The following is a 14,297-nucleotide window of genomic DNA, read 5'->3' on the forward strand; positions in this document are numbered from 1 at the left end:
AAAGAGAGGTTGATTCAGTTCACATACCAGCATGTTGCATTTGTGTCTGAAAGAGTCACCATGGTTTGATATACATTTGTACTTTCTACAGATATTTCCATTTTGTCAAGCAAGCTGACCATTAAACCTAAATACACAACTGTTTCCAAATTTAGCAGTTTCTAATTTTACTTTTTCAACAAAAATTTCTTAAATTAAACTTAATTTTGTCTTCTATACCTCTTCCATCTTTTTTGTCCTTTCTTACTGCTTCTCTGAGTACAAGGTAGGGAAGAATCTCATGACTCCTAATACAATTTGGTAGGTTTGCTTTAATAAGTATTAGAAAGAGAATATTTGATCCACAATTTTTCTTCACTGACACTGGAATATCAACAGTGGAAAATACTTTTATCACCATGCAAGGAGTTTTGAGAATAAATTAAAAGTGTGTTAAAAATCTATATGCAAAGTGAGTGAAATAAGACATAAACTCACAGACTTCATAAAAGCTAACTCCGTATGGACATTAGCCAAGTGTATGCTGAACCCAACTTGAGGAGACAGCTAGATAATGCTTGAGTGTGACCTATGAATGAGAGAACTGAGAACGTGACTGTAATGAAATTAAAATCTCCTGTTCTGCGAGGCACTGTCAGGAAAAAGAATAGGACAAGTGCTTGAGTGGACATAAAAAAATAGAGAAGAAACTATTAAGAGATCCGAAAACTTGATAGACCTTCATAGACACCCTGTAAAAAGTTCACAGGTGACACAAGGACTCATCGAGACGCTGGACGATGAGGTTCTAATCTGTGACAATTCAAGATCCACCACACTGACAGCACCGACGCAGGACGCGGAGACAGAGCAGCGGCTGCCACCCGCGGTGACACGTGACCTGTGGTGGCGTGCGCAGTGGAACAGCTTTCTGGAGACTTCTCCGCAATCACCGTACGTTCAGATTCTACACACAAGTGTAATCAGGATGTGCTTTCTGTGGGCCAGATTTCCCTCCTAAAACATAACGCCCTTCAGGTTCATCCCTGTCATCATGAAGGGTGCGGGTTTATCTTCTCAAGGCTAGATCATACCCCACTGTGGTAGTGTCCTTATCCGTTCATCTGCTGATGGAGACTTTTGGTGATTTCAGTTAGTAATACTGCTACGAAAGTAGGCATTCAGGCCTCCTTCAACATTCTGGCACCACGTAGGTGGCTGATAAGTGTGTATTTGATTTCTTTATTTTTTTTAATCCTCCCTTAGTTGCTATCCATAAAGGCTGTAGAGGTTACATCTGCCATTAGCAGCACTTGTCATCTTTTTCCATGAAAATACTTTCAATAGCTGTGAAGCAGAGACAGACTGGGGAAGGAAGCGTCTTCCCCTCTCTAGGGCACTAGGCGTGTGGCGGGCAATGCTCAGCTCTGCTAAACACTGCTCAGTGGCTGTTAATGTCAAGAGCAAGTTCTTATTATAGCGTTCCTGATATTACTCTTACTGTGAATAAGCACAGACACCAGGGAACGGGGTAATATGAATCCATAATTGGTAGCTGTTGGATTCTTTTCTGGTGCCCAGGCTGCCTTGACCGTCAGCCAAGACGCCGGCAGAATACCCTCAAGCCAGCACTAGCTGCTCGGAACACTCTACAGCAGTGGTTCTCAACCTTCCTAATGCTGCAGCTCTTTGATTCAGCTCCTCATGTTGTGGTGACCCCCAACAACAAAATTATTTTTGTTGCTACTTCATAAATGTCATTTTGCTATGGTTATGAAATGCATTTTATCTGTGCTTTCTGATGGTCGTAGGTGACACCGCCTCCAAGGGTCCCACCGATTGAGATCCACCGCTCTACAGGCTCCATGTGAGAGCCGAACACTACCTGCAGCTGCTTGGTGCTGAAGCACAATTCCAGCTCACTCCCAGCACAAGCCCGGGGCTAGGAAGCCGCCCACCACTCTTGTGGAAGACCTTTTCCTGGCTGAACCTGGATTCCTTTCTGGGTGAAGAAGGGGGACCTCTCACAGCTGACTAGGCTCCGATTAACACTTCTGTGTACCTTGGATTCTATTTCTGTTGTGGTCCATGGAGATGAGGGTCAGGGTTGTACGTTCGTGGGTCTCTGGTGAATTTATTTGCGTTCTCGCTGTTGACATTTTTGTAGTCCTTATTTATTCATTTGCATATATTTTATCTATTCTTTTGTTGTTTCTTTGGTTAACTCATTTTCTATGCAGAGCAGAAGCCTTATATTTTAAATGATCCATTAGTTCCCTTTAGGCTCTGCTGCGTGTGCTTCTTCGGTCATATTAAAAAGCATCAATTCCAAGAGTTATGTCATGAAACATGCACCATGCTTGCTTGCGGTAGTTTTATAGTTTCTGGCTCATGTTTAAGTCTAATACATTTTGAATTGACTAAATCTATCTAATTTATTTTTATTTTTGTGCGTGAAGTAAAAAGAGGATTAATTTCATTTCTCTCAGTGAAAACTACGTTCAGTTTTCTCAGCACCATTTATTGAAGGCATCAACCATCTTTCCCTCCCTCTATATTCTTGCCATTTTTATTTAAAATCAATTGATCATAAAATCACACATATATTTTATGTTCTCCATTCTGTACATATTTTATGTCATGCTGTTTTGGTGATTAGAGCTTTATCATATATTCAGAATTCAGGTTATGTGATGCCTTCTGATTTAGCTCTTTTGAAGTTGTTTTAAAAATTTGAACTTTTGTGGTTCTATATAGAATTGTGTTCTATTTTCTTCCAATACCTTTGAAAATTTTTTATATTTATTACGTTGAACCTGCAGATCTCTTTTTGGAAAATGTAGCTATTTTAACAACATTAATTCTTCCAACCTATGAGCACAATCTCTCTCTCTTTTTCATTTAGTTTTCTCTTCTTCAGTTTATTCCTTCAAAATCTTATAATTGTTCAGGGATAGATCTTTTACCTACTTGATGAAGTTTACTGTGAAACGCTTACTTGATGTTTTCATAGCTATGATAAGTGAAATTGCTTTCTTAATTTTCTTTCCTTGTTAGTGTGTGAAAATGCTTTGATTTTTACGGATTGCCTGTGCCTCTTGTAACTGAATTCCTTTGTTAGTTCTGACAATTTTTTCTGTTGTTGTTGTTCTTGTTTGTTTTTTGGTGGAGTTTCAGATTTTTTCCAGTATGATATTATGTTATCTGAAAACAAAGACAAATTGTTTTCCTTCCACTTTGTCTGGCTTTTTTTCTTAGAGTAATTGCTAGGACTTTCAGTGCTGTGTTGGATAGAATTAGCTAAGGCAGCTACCCTTGTCTTACTGCATGTCTTAGACAAATAGTTTTCATTTTTTTGCCACACAGTATAGCATTAGCGCTGAGCTTGCCACATGCCTGTCCTCTCCTTTCATAACTATGGTTTCAAAGATTTATCATGGAAGGGTGTTAAAGTTTATCAAACACTTTTCTGTACCTATTACATGTTATTATTTCCTGCTCTTACCTGTGAAGATGTGGGTGCACCATGGTATGAGCTACCTCAGAAGAGAGTAGACCTCTAGCACTTACAACAGGAAGCAAGCATGATTCTTGTTCCCACTCCATCTTCATGCTGCAAAGAAAATAAAGGGCAGGTATCCTCTCCTCTCTGCATCCGTTCGTTCTGTGTCACGTGAAAACTTCCATATGAGCAGCAGTTCTTAAATTTTCTTTAAAAACAGAAATCTGTGGGACTGTGTCTTCCTAGTAAAATGGATGCAGGTTCAGGCACAGTGCCCCATATGAATGGAGAGTCCAGGACTCCTTGTCTCACAATGGGAAGAGTTGGGATTGTTGTTGTTGTTGTTTGTCTTTTAATGTGGAAGGTGCTGAGACAATTAGTCTCTTTAGTGAGGTGTAATAGCTGAGCTTCCTTCCTAGACCAAACACTGCATGAGCTCAGAGTGTGGGACGTGACACTTAGACTAAGGTGAAGAGTATTTGATACTTTCTGACACTGGGATGTAGGCACATCATGTACTATTCAGATGGAAGGAACAGGGTGGTTTTTTTGAGACTCTGAAAGGAAAGGTATAATTCAATCTGTCTTAAGTCAAGGAGAAGGAGAAGAAAAAGCAGATGGAAGCTAAATAATGGAAAGAGGAGCAGACTAGGAAAGAGATCAAACATGTGGTTTCTTGGGTGTAAGCAACCTAAGAGAGAGACCCCTGCAAAACTTGCTAGATGGAAGAGGATGTGGTTCCTTCCAGTCCAGAATCATCTTTTCAATTCGTGAAGAAAAAGCAGTGGGAGCCTGAACCTCCACTAGTGATAACATACACTCTAGTTTTCATCCTGCTTGCTAGAAAGTTTGGGGCTTTCAGGCAGCATGTCACCAAAGCTTGTGGAAGCTCCAATAATGAATTCCCTCTTCAGAGAGCCTATTCTATATTAGAATGTCTTCTCCACTCCACTGTCCAGTCCTTGACACAGTTTGCCATGTCAATGCAAAATTCCCTCTCCTCTCCTCCCCTCCTCTCCCCTTTCCCTCCCCTCCCCTCCTTTCCCTTCCCTCTTCTTCCCTCCTCTCCTCTCCTCCCTTCCTCTCCCTCCCCCTTCCCTCCCCTCCCCTTCTCTTCTCTCCTCTCCTCTCCTTTCTTCTCATCTCTTCTCCCTATCCGTCTTCCCCCTTTTCTTTCTTCCTACCCCCTCCTTCTCCCATCATATAAGGAAGAGGAGTGTATGGATTACAATTTTTTACAGAATGCTTTGCTGAGCTTGAAGGATTGAAAACAAGAATGGATAACATGCATAGAATTATTAAAGCTGCTAAGATCTTTCACATTTCAAAGGTCCATTAAGTGTGTGTCATCTTTGGTCAACAGCTTTAGAATTCTAACAAGCAACTTTCACTAAGTGTTATTAGGGGCCATAAGTTTTCTTTTCTTTTCTCTAATTCTTCCTTTAAAAAAATTTGGTCCCTCAGTGTGAGGAGGGACTAAGACTATGTATCTTTAAATAATAAAAAATACATTGTAATATTCTCATAAACATCATCCTTGGCCCTGCCATTGCAAACTTTAACAGCCCAGCAGCTAGAGAAGCAAGCAGGGCAAACAATACAAGAGTCATTATTGTAACTAAATTAGACCGTTTGTTTTCTTTCCCTCAAATCAAATTGTGTAGGAGCTGCTTTATTGCAAAACAGACATTAAAATTCCAGCAAGACCTCAGAGAGAAAGTAATTTCTATTTTATCAGTGCTGTAAAGCTGTCTTTATGTTCTGAAGCAGGAAATACTGCGAGGATATTTATAGCTTCAGCTCCAAAGCCAGTTTGAATAGAAATGTTAGCGGTCGCCAGGCTGTCATGCCGCTTGGCGGAACAGGGAATTTCAGAGAATTTGTGAATTACTGCTCTGGTCTTGACAAGTCTCTCAGCGAGGCGGGTGTGTCTAGAGCTGTGTGGTGTTAGTGGAGATAATGATTAAATACTTGGATTGGCTTAAACGGGAGATTTAAATGATATTCTAGAGCTAATCGGTTTCACTCATCAATTTGTTCTGAACAAAGATAAGATTTCTAGCTTTCCTACTCCCTGTGCTTGGAGTCCAGGACCCACTTTTTGCCTCTCACTGCTACTACTTCCTGCATTTTCCAACCTTGACCTGTCCACTCAGCCCCTGGCTCCTTAGCTGTTGGCATTGTTCACTGAGTTTTGACAGTTTCTTACATCTTGTTTCTTCCCTGTGGTCTGTTGAGTTGATGCATCCTTGTAACTTATGTTTACCTCAGACTTTCCTGCTCTGGGATTCCATCAGCAATAATTTCCCCTACAAAGTGGAAGAGTGTCTTTGCTTTCTCAGGGAAAGAACTGAAGCAGTCCCAGAGAGACTGGAGGGGTTGCTGAGTTTCCTCACGTTCATTCCAGGTGCTTTCATCCTCACTTCTGTATCATACCAGGAACAAAAGAAGTCTATGATGGAGGTCTAATCAGTCTTTGAGTGAATAATGCTGGAAGTCTGGCAACAAATAGAGATTTTATATAGCTCCAGGGTGACCCATTGCTACAAACCATGCTGAGCCTGAACACTTTTCTGCTCTGAAAACCATGAGCAATGTGGGTGAAGACAGTTGCCCAGGATGTCCACCAGTCTTAGGAATGAAGGGTTCTGTGGAAGTGTGCAGTCTTCTCCTTAATGAAGCTGTTCAAAACTAATGCAAAGGGCTTTGCATTCTCACAGGTCAATGGTTTGATTTATGCCTTGCTGCTCATCACCCGACTACTCAGGTCAAAGATAAGATTTAATTCCCCACAGAGCAATCACACACTGTGGCTTTCCTCAGAAGCACATAAGGAATTGTGGAATGAAGAGCCTGCCTCTGCTCATAAGGCACGTTTGATGGAGATGAAGATCCTTTAAAAGTCTAAGTTGAGATGGAACTCCCTGTCTGGGGAAGAGCCCAACTGCAAAGGAATGTCCCCGTGTCCTGCACTCACTATTGAATCCTAGAAAGCAAGAGCTGAAACCTGGAGATCTCCGGTGTAATCTCCCTCAGGCTCTGTTGTCTTGGCCCTCCATTTGTATCTGCCTAAATGTAGCCAGCAGTCCTTCTGGCATTCAAGTGACTCTCCAGATTCCAAAGACATTAGAAAAAGTATGAACTAACTCAAAAGAATTTTTAGATAGGTTACAAAGTGAAAGCATGATCAATATTGAGTCAATAGATATTTTAGCAATGATTTTGTGGGCTTTTAAAAAATCTGATCACTGGTAGTTTTCCAGAGGGTTGTATAGACTTGTGGGTATATTGTATCTGAACTGGGCAGGAAAGAGACAAGGTTATAGCTCTGAACAACAGTATAACTTTTTCCTACTTCCTGCTGAGATGGGCTTCTTCTATGTTCCTGGGAGCAGTATGGATTAAGGACAAACTTTTAAACAGAATGTACTAGTCTGAGGAATGGTGCAGTTGTCAAAGGGCTTGCCTTGCAGCCATGAGGGCCTGAGTTTGATTCCCAGCTCCCATGTAAAAATATCTGTGTATGGTGATGCAAGCCCAGCACTGGGGAAGTGAAGACAGGCTGAAACCTGGGGCTCAGGGCCTAGACAATCTAGTTTAATGCTGAGCCCCAGATTTCAAAATTAAGGTAAAGGGAAACTGAGGAAGACACCTGGCCCACACATGCACACATGTACTCACATGTCCCTCTACATGCAGCTATACACCCACATGTATAATACACACATACACAATACAGGGTATACTGTCAAACAGCACTGTTTACATATATGGTTGTCATTCCCTTAAGCTCATCTTCAGAATTACAACGCTTGCTTGCAGAAAACTTGTTTATACCATGAATTTAACAGTTTCTTTAGATGAAAAGTTTCTTTGTCCACTGTTGTTGATTATTAACATTTAATATTGATTCATCTGTTAGTTAAACAGTGGTTATTTCTAAACCAGCTGTATACCCAAATTACCACACAGAGACTAGGATTTATTTAATTAACCTAGAGTACAATGCTGGGCAATAATTACTCCATTCTAAACATCCAAGCCCACATAGCTTCCTCCCCTTCAGATTTCCCACATTATACTTGCTTTTTAGTCATATCTTAGGTCCAGTTCCTCTCTCCTGGTGTTTCCAAGTCTTCTCCTCTCTGATCTTTCCTACAGGATCTCCTTCCCACTTGTTTCTTTCTTCTCCCCTCTGGACCAGGATGTCCCACCCTATTATCACCATTGCTCAGCATTAGCTGGTTGTTTTTATTGGCAACACAGAGAACAAATGGTGGCATGTTTACACAAACATGAGACAGATGGTGCTTAGAATAAGCATCACAATGGGTTGAAACCAGATAGTGAGGTAGAGAAATCCTCATCTGGATGAACAATGTTATACATTCCACAAGAACATTATGCCAACACTCCACACTTGTCTTTGTCCTCACTGAGACTTCAGAATCAGGGTACTGCTTGATTATGGAACAGGCAACTGAAGACAGGAATACCTCTAGAAAGAAGTAGACCTTTCTGAAAGTATATTACACCAAGGAAGGTGCTGAAGTGCTAAGCCTGGGCAAACAAGGACGGGTCAGGTAACAATGGGCCCATGGTGGAGTTCTTGATTCCAACTTACTTTAGCTGTCATTGAACTTGTCGTCATGGTGGGGTTCCTGATTCTGACTTACTGTAGCTGTCATTGAACTTGTTTGGATTCCCATTTGAACTCAAACGCAAAATATAACCAGATATCAGTTACCTTCAATGTGCTCTCAGGGGAGATATTGCACCTTCCATCACGTTATATGACAGATCCCACTGCTCTGCCTAATGGTGGGTTAGGGACATTCAGGAAGAGATGGTAATTCCATAAATGGTATACTTTAATTTCTTATGTAATACTGACAAAATAAAGGTTAATCAGAGTTTCAGTGTTGAGCAGGATACTACAGTTAGTGTGACATCATGAACCTCAATCCATCTGACTTGATGCTTGATGCTTTTCATGAGACTGTGATATTCGTCAAAACTGTGAGGTGCATACTTAGGGAAATGTAATGTGGATGAGGTCAGACCCAGGAACAGGTAGATGTGGGCCTCCATAAAGAGATACTAAGAGTTATTATTCCAGTTTTCATGACATTATGAAGGCTGCAAGGCTGGAATGCCATTGTGTTCCATGCCCACTCACTCACTCCTACAGGTATTAAATTTTTATGGTTTATTTCAAACTCCCAGTCCTTTAGTATTTAAATATTTTTAATTCCTTCATGTGCTAGGTGTTTTAATACTTGCCCTCCATTTTGCTGAGGATATAAGAACAAACAAATTAGCAAAACTCGTGTCTTCTTGGAGATTCATTCCAGAAGGTAGACAGGAGACAATTAGAAGGTGGGTTAGTCTAATGTAGACTATGCTGGACAAGTTGACATAGAAAATATTGGCAAGTGGCTAGAATATAGAGCCAAGAAATGGGTAGAGAGGTATGATGGCTAGCATTAACTGTGAACTTGATACAATCACCTGGGAAGAGAATCTCTGTGAGGGATTGCCTACATCAAGTTGGCCTGTGAGCATGCCTGTGGGGGATTGCCTTAATTAAATTCATTGATGTGGTAAAACCCCAGCCTGCTATAGGTGGCACCAACCCCTTCTGAACTATGTAAGAGTGGAGAAGTTGAGCTGAACAACACAAATGATCATGCATGCATTTATTTTTCTCTGTTCTTGACTGTGGATGTGATATGACAAGCTGTCCCAAGCTCCTGCCACTGTGACATTCCTACAGCGATAGAGTAGTCTGAAACTGTAATGCAAAATAAACCCTTTGCCTCTATATGGCTTTTTGTTACGGCAACATAAAAGAAACTAGAACAAGAGGTGGAAGTGAGGAAAGAAGATTATTTAGTGGCAAGTTCAGGATAACCTGAAAGAGGTGAGGTGTCTGGTGCTATATAGCATCTGTGAATGTGCTTTATGCAGAGGACACAGAAGAGCTAAGACCTTGAGAATGATATTTTCACCAGGAGAGTAGATCATGCAGACCCTTGTACAATGTGGGAACAATGCTCTTGAGTGTGCAGCAGAGCTGTGAAGATCTAAAGCAAGCATTTAAGTAGCAATTTAAATTTTTGAGTCATAGAGACTGCACTGAAAGCCATTAGACTAGAGAAATATACCAGAAAAATGTATGCAGATACAAAAGAGAAAATCAAGACCAAAGTATGAGCGATTTAGCATACAGAAATCAGTGGATGAGAAGACACTACCAGAGAATTGAAGAGAAAGGCATCAGTGTTTCAGAGGAAATCTAAAGGAGTGTGCCATCTTGGAAGTAAAAATTATACCAGAGGTCAGTGAAGGCCAAGTAGGATGTCTATTCTAAACAGCTCTCATTATATTAAGATCCTTCGGGCTGGGAAGCTGGATCAATCAGTAAAGTGCTTGCTTCCCAAATACCTGAGGTTTCTTCCCAGAAAGCCTGTTAACAAAAAGCCAGAGATAAAAGCATATATTTGTAATCTCAGCATTGGAAAAGTGGAGACAAGGCTATCTCTTGGGTACCTATGATTATCCTCTGGTTTATGCATGTGCATGTGTGGAGAGAGAGAGACAGAAAGGAGAGAGAGAGAGAGAGAGCCTGGGATGAATCAAGGGGTCTAGGTTCAAAAAGCCAGAGGCCTAGATTCACCAAAACTTTGTGACCTTAGGAAACCCAGTTTTAATGAAGCTCAACTTTCTCCACTGTGGAAGATAAGTACTGGCAGTGGTGTGGGTGGGGGAATAGGGAACGGATATTATGTGTGAAAAAGATCCAACAAAAACTGTCTGGTAGAACAGCAACACAGCCATAGGAGCTACTCAATCAACCACAGCTAGGTCTGATGTTCTAGAGATCAATTACTCTCTAAGTCTAACTCTTGGCTGGTTTCTTCTCTCATTGTTTGAAACCGAGGCCCTTTCTCTGACTCACTCTGCCCTCTGGGTGAGCTCCCAGGTTCTGTCTTGGACTCACACTGCTCCCCTGCTGCTCTTCCTTATCTAATCACCTTGCTTCTGAATCAGTCATTCATCCAGTGCTGTGTTTGGGCACATATTACATGAAACGCTGAGCTCAACAATGGCCACAACCCTCCATCATCTGGCCTTACCAGTTCACCCACAAGCCTCCATAGGAAGTTCAGATTCCCAATTTTAGCTTCCTGAGGCTTAAACAGACAACTGTTTATTTAGGTAGCCTTTAAATATTGGATAAATTACTTCATTTCTGTAAGTTCACTTTCCTTGACTAGAAGACATGAACTAAAATTGCTCTGTTGACAGGTAGGGATTATTATTCAGGTGATAATAATAAATTATCCCAAAGACACGGGCTGTCCAGGACTTTGTCATGTTTCTAGGAGACACTGGATGGGTATTAATTTTCTCTCTCTCCAACCCACCACATGTTTTTGCCTCTCAAAGATGCCATACTTAACTCTGGCAACTACCTGGTTGAATCTTGGAGGATAAAAATATAATGTTTGCTGTTTTGGTTATTCTCTATACTGGTGAAGAACCTGTGTCCAGTAAGAACAATGCCCTCAGCTGGTCTTTTAGTCCTGAGCACACACACATGAACAGCATGCATGCACATGCTTACGTGTCTATATATTCCCATGCAGACTCACAGTCTTTGTTGGACAGTCACAGAGATTTTTAGAGAAAAACTCAACCAATGACTCAGAGTTTCACTGGGTTTTGAATCAAGATTCCCAAGAAAGAAACAGGGGCTGGTGTTCTGCCCCTGGTTGAGCCTCATTGTCTTGTTTCTGCTTCTATATCGTTGACTCGTGACCTTGGCTAAAGGAAGCAACAGACTAAAGATGCCATCTTTACCCAGTTCTCACTCCCTGTGTGAGTACTTTCTAGGCATTCCCTAAGACAGATACCAAACTGTGTTTCTGGAAAAAAAGGCATGCAGAGGGGATGGTACATTTCTACTTAAGCTACCTTCACAGTGACAAAATTGAATATTTACTTAAAAATAATCTGAGAAAACAAGAATCACAGAATATTTTTAAAAACAGCAAGATGTTAGTATTTTGAAAATTAAGTCTTGATTTTTTTTTTTTTCATTGATGATACTCATGAACTCCTGGTTCAGTTCAGTACTATAGATTGACCTGGCTAAGAAATGAACTTAGGAGACTCAATTATAGCAGGAGGCCAGGATATGATTTCTGAGAAATCCCAGGACATGGTAATGTCCAATTCCAATGCTCCTGTCTCTAGGTCAGCACAGGGCTGGTCTTTCTCTGAGGGTTGTTACTCACATGCTGGTGTGCCTACGCCGTCATTCCTCCTTATGTAATAGGCAATGGGCTGTGAGGCTAGCATTAACTCTTCAAAGCCTTTGTACTCTACAAAGACTGTGCACAAGAACAGAGAATCTCTCTCCCACTGGGCATACCCTTGGTTGTTGGATATTATGGAGTATAAGGCGCTGTTATTTTTGTGGAGATTTTCCCTCTCTATTCTCTACTGTGTCATGGTAGACCAGGATGGCCTGGGCCAGCAGTCCAAAGTCCCCAGCCCTGCAGTCAGCCACTGAGGATACTGGTAGAAGCCACTGGAGGGCTTTAGAGTCTAGGCCTTGGCCACAAGGTGTTTTAAGTATGCATACACCATAGCCAAACTGGAGCTTCATCCATTTCTGTCAGTGCTGAATTACTAATAACTAGGAGAATACAGAAGTATGATGCTGAGAGCACAGTGACAGGGAAAATGAAAGGCAGGGCTCTGTATGCTGAGAAGCCATGGCTTTGATTAAAATGCTTCTAGAGTATTTATTTTTGCCTAGGACCTATAAATAAGGCCAGCACCAGGCTATTACTGATGTCTGCCGTCATTTCACATGGCCTCTGTTTTGATGGAGCACCCATTGCTACAAAATAATATTTCCTTCCACCTTTGTCTGCATCTGCTCTGGAGTAGAAAACCCCCTGAGGGTTCCAGGACTATGGCTGCAGAAGGAAAAGGAAAAGGTGGGGCTAGCATATGGTGGCCTTCAAGGACCCAGAGTGAGGACTGACATCTTTGTCTGCAGAATTCATGAGATGCAGAATGGGCCTTTCAGGATCTAAAGCCAAAGCTGTGACTAAACCCTGCCTTTGTTACCATGCCTGTGAGCTTTAACATTTCTAGATGGTTGCTGTGTTGCTGCGCTGGATAAATAATCCAGATCCAGGTTGGGTACACTAAGTTTCTACTTCCTCACTGTCGCCTTCCTATTTCCTGTCAACCCCCATCTCACCTTTCTCTCTGACTGGTCAGCCATCTTCAAACTGGAGATCCTCCTGCCTCAGTGCTGAGAGAACTGAAACTTTCTCCTTAATACTGAGCACAACCTCTGTATCTACCTGTGTTGACCTAAGTACACAAACATCTAATGGAAATTGTCTCAGTTGTCCCAAGTACTCTTCTGGTTCTCCTATGTGTCCTGAGTTTTCACACAGACCAAAAATTTTTAAAAAATATATCACAAAGAAGCACTTATCATTATAATTTTGTACCAGTTCTTCTGTATTTCCTCCCTCATAGCAGAACTATTTTAAAAGAACTGTTGCATATCTCAAAAGTCACATGGAAGGATGCTGATAACCTTCTGTGACATCCAAAGTATATATGCATCTCATGTATACTTCCCAAGAACTATTACCTACAAAGCAAAAGTTCGTGAGACTCCATAATCCAGGGAAGACAATGTGAAAGCTACAATGCAAACAAACCTCTGTTTGCACCCAGAGGTTTAATGAAAATGGCTCTTATCATTTGCTGTTTAGCTGTGACTCTGGCTTGATGTAAAGAACAAACCCCTTATGGGCAGATTCTTTTTGTTGTTGTTGATGATGATAATGATTGATACAGTTAGACAAGTACTTTCCAGTTGGTATTCATAGAAAGACTTGGATAAACAATCTGTCACAATTTAACTGAGGTAGATGAGCCTTCTCAGACACTTACAAGACTTATGTCTTTTTGAAACAAGCACTCTGTTTTCTAGTCTATTGTACCTATGTGTGAAGTTGAGGAAAATGAGGAAAAGGCTATGGGATGCTTCCAGGAAGTGTCTGCAGGTATATGCTTATTCATAAGGTAGTGCTCTCAACCAACTTTCATCTTCTTGGTCCTGGAAAATACAACATACTTTTTTCCTCTTGGGAAGTACTTTAGACTGCTTTACAATGATCAGCCATTCTCTGTTTCCTTCCTACAAAGAGAAGATAAGTAAAATCCAACTGACCCACCAGAAACCTCTAGTCCTCTGTTTTTTCGTATAGTTTTTTTCATTTATTTATTTATTTAATCACTTTACAGCCTTGTCCTAGCCCCCTCTCCTCCCAACTACACCCTCACACTCCCCTCCCCTTCACTACTCCCTTTCTTTTTTCTCAGAGAAGGGGAGTCCCCCAAAGAGCACCAACCCACCCTGGCACCCCAAGTCTCAGCAGAACTTAGTGTATCCTCTCCCCCTGAGGTCAGATGGGACAGGCCAGGTAGGGGAAAGAGATCCAAAGGCAGGCAACAGAGGCAGAGACAGGCCCTCATCCCATTGTTTTCTGTGTGGTCTCTCATTTCTGGGTGTTTACCAGCCAACAGAGAGGCCTTGAACAGCAGAGCATTGGTTGATGCTAGTGCCAACAGGGCAGTACTTCAGAATTGAAGCACGACTTTTTTTTTTCTTTTTCTACTTCGCTGAAGACATGGTAGAAACAGCCCTTTACCTATACAAATGATGCTGGAGCTACATGCCTTCAGGCTGGGACAGAGGAATGATAGCATTCTC

The sequence above is a fragment of the Psammomys obesus genome, unplaced genomic scaffold (assembly GCF_907164565.1).
Source record: "Psammomys obesus unplaced genomic scaffold, mPsaObe1.curated_primary_1811, whole genome shotgun sequence".
Lineage (NCBI taxonomy): Eukaryota > Metazoa > Chordata > Mammalia > Rodentia > Muridae > Psammomys > Psammomys obesus.